This window comes from Homarus americanus, unplaced genomic scaffold (genome assembly GCF_018991925.1).
Source record: "Homarus americanus isolate GMGI-L3 unplaced genomic scaffold, GMGI_Hamer_2.0 scaffold53183, whole genome shotgun sequence".
NCBI classification, from domain to species: Eukaryota; Metazoa; Arthropoda; class Malacostraca; order Decapoda; family Nephropidae; genus Homarus; species Homarus americanus.
Window position 1 is genome coordinate 5,327 of NW_024742422.1, and position 3,433 is coordinate 8,759.

The 3,433-nt window shown below is 41.3% G+C and overlaps 1 non-coding gene across 1 annotated transcript; it reads left to right on the forward strand.

Moving 5' to 3' along the window:
- The first annotated feature begins 1,083 nt into the window (after positions 1 to 1,083).
- LOC121876910 lies at positions 1,084 to 1,246 on the forward strand. The gene has a single exon (XR_006090844.1). It is a non-coding gene; the product is annotated as a U1 spliceosomal RNA (small nuclear RNA).
- Positions 1,247 to 3,433: the final 2,187 nt, after the last annotated feature.

Sequence of the window (3,433 nt, forward strand, 5' to 3'; positions counted from 1 at the left end):
CTTATCCACTACCTCCTAAGATGTCCCCACACACAACGCTTCCGTGACGCCTGCTGGACCACCCCTCCACGACCCCCTGACGGAGACACGATGATCCTCCCAATACTGGCCAGATATTTTGTAAATAATATTAATTATGTGTTAAAGGAACATCCTTCCTTCCTTAGGCTTTAGTAAGCCCCTTTATAATATTTATACTGTATATACTTTTCACACTTGCCAGATGACTCTGGTGTCATTGTACAGGGGTACCTAGTGACAGCACTAGGATCCCGCTTCCTCTATCAAGGAATAAACAATTGAAATTGAATTGAATTGACAATTACTTTATGAACCGTGTATGCCAACCTTCATGAAAAAATGAAGCTCCGCCCAGAGAAGTAGTTCCTGAAGTATTTGTAAAATGCTTACACAAGTATAAATATTTATTGCATATAATTGTAGAAAATTTGGAATTGTATCAATTTCTAGTTTGGTTATTAGTCAATTTTCCAATAAAATGATTCTGGGCTATATTGATCTCATTACTATGCCAAATAAAGTATTTCCACAATGTTCAGTTTTTTATTAGGAGGGATAGCCCTCACTGGATAGCAAGTTCCTCATAATTAATAGATAAAGTACACAAGCAATATCCCAAACGACTTAATTGTGAGAGGAAGAAACTTCAGGATCAATTTGCTACAGAAGAAAACTTGGCTTACCTCTATACAAACTTATCCTGGCAAATCAATCTAAAGTTGATGGTTGAGATACTATTAATTACTTTATTTTGGATCTAATGGGAAATCATATTGAATTAGACACAAGAAAAACGCGTAAAAATTATCAATAGTTAAAATTTTCTAACCCAGTATGTTTGTGTTTTGATGGAAATGAATAGTTTATAAAGCCAAACTTGTTTATTTCCATCATATGCCTCTCACTTTTAATGTGACAATTTTTATTTTAGCATATTACGAATTATATAAAAAGTTATCATATAATTGGTTTATAAATTTAAATAAATAACATAAGAGAGATGGTTCAGCACAATGATAGTCAGTCAAGTTAGGTTAGGGTTTAGGATGAACAATTCAGGGCATACTTACCTGGCACAGGAGATACCGTGATCACGAAGGCGGTTTTCCCAGGGCGAGGCTCACCATTGCACTCCGGTGATGCTGACCCTTGCGATTAACCCAAATGTGGTTAACTCGAGTGCGAAATTTTTGTTAGTGGGGGACTGCGTTCGCGCTATCCCCCTTACACAATTCATAAGGGATTACATAAGAAATATAAGGTACAACGGCGTATTTTTACAGCTTAACAAGGTCTCTGTTAATAAATAGTACTTGATTTATGCTTAAGGTCAGCAAAGAATTTTTTTTCTACGCTACTTTTATATGATTTATATTTTGACAATTACGTGTGAATGAAAGATTTTCAAACTCTCTAATTGATGCCTAGTAACTCATAATATTGAAAGAAGTTGGGTTTTTTTTAATAGTCTGTATCACACTCAACAGTCACTCACTGTCACAGCAATAAAAGAAATCTATCATGATCTTGTTTACCAACACCTGATACACTGTCACACAGTATGGGGGAGGGGCCTCTAGCTCTTCAAAAACATAATCTCTGGTTACTGCACAAAAGAGAGTTGTACGGACAATGACCTACTTGAAAAAAAAACAGATCACACAAATAAAAAATTAGCTATATTGAAAATTTTTAAATTCGAAGATGTTAACACCTACTGCTGTGCCCCTTTGTTTACAAATCTATCAATCACTTTTCTTTCGCCTCTACCGCCGTGGACTTCCCCGAGTGTTGATGTTGTCGTCCACACCTTCCCTGGTCGTAAATCCACCCAACTGCGGTATATGCTCAAACTTAACTGCCTTGAGCAGATTAATGATGTCGCCTCCTCTCTTAAGACCTCCCACCCTCCTATCCTCGTCTACTGTGATGGGTCTGTTACCACGCTGGGCAGCGCTGGGGCAACTGTGTGGATTCCTGAGCGCCAGGCCTGCAGGAAAATCAGGGTCCACGACTGGGCCTCCTCCACTGATGCTGAAAGCATAGCCATCCTCGTGGGCATTCATGAGGTGGCGACCTACTGTATGCTCGCACTGAACGCTGGAACCTCCTTATAATCAGTGACAGCACTTCGGCGCTAGCGAGGCTCAAATTAGCCTCCCCCTCCTCCCCTGCCGCCCAACACACCCTAGCCGCCGTCGCCGGGCTAGAACAAACTGATGACATCCGTGTCAAGTTTATTTAGATCCCGTCACTTATAGGAATAACTGCCTGTGACACTGTAGGTCGGCTTGCCAAAGAAGCTACACAAGAAGAAGATATTGAAGCTGCTCTCGCCCTCTCCTTGAGTCATCTCAAATCTCGCATACACGCCACACAACGAGAGGCATTCGATGAAAATTGGACACACCTGAAGCAACGGGGTAGCATCACACTATGCCACTATGACGCTGTAACCGGTGACGACAACCGCCACTACAAAGAGTATCAATCCCTGACTCGATCTCAACAGATTATGTACATGAGACTGCACCTAGGGTACAGGTACCTATGGGAGTACATTGGCAACCCTGAGCCTGGCCGCACTGTTTGTAAACTTTGTGGGCAACCCGACTCTCACACCCTCTCTCACTACATCCTCACTTGCCCTATGACCACCTCCTACAGGTCCCTAGCTGTTACCAACACCTCTTCCCTCCCTGACCAGATATCCCTCCTCCTAGTGACAGGCCTGGCACTTGACATTATTAGGGACCTGCCATAAACAGATGAAATGTACCGGGAACTTTCCCCCCACGCACTCATCATTCTCTCACTTTATGTAACTTGACAAAACCTATGACCCTTCAGGCTTTTACCCCCTTAATGCACGAGTCATAAAGGCAAGTATGAACTTTGCATACTTCCCAGATGGGCGCTGTAAATGCTTCTGCGCTTCACCTTGCACAGGATGTAAGGGGGTGCCCAATATACTATCCCCCTCGGGGGCAAATCTGAATCTATCAATCACTTGCTTGACAATAATTATTTCCAGTTCCGGTATAATCAGAGATACAACTTAAGGCACCCAGAGCTACTCCTCCATAAAATATCACGGTGTGAAGGTGTGGAACAACTTACCCCCACACATCCGAGCAAAGCCTACGCTCCCTTCCTTTAAATCATCTCTTAAAAAAAATCTATTGTCTAAGTATTAATATTTCTTGTAACACCTACTATATTTACAGTACCTGCTTTTATTGTACCATCAAAACCGTTTTATCGGAAATTATCATGAAAATAGATAAGTAATTACCATTGCAATAAACATAATTGCCAACGAGACATAATCATGTTCTGTCCTCTTGTTCAACCTTATTACGGTACAACCCAATTGTAGTTGGGTAGGAGACGCTAATTTTCAGCAAATCAG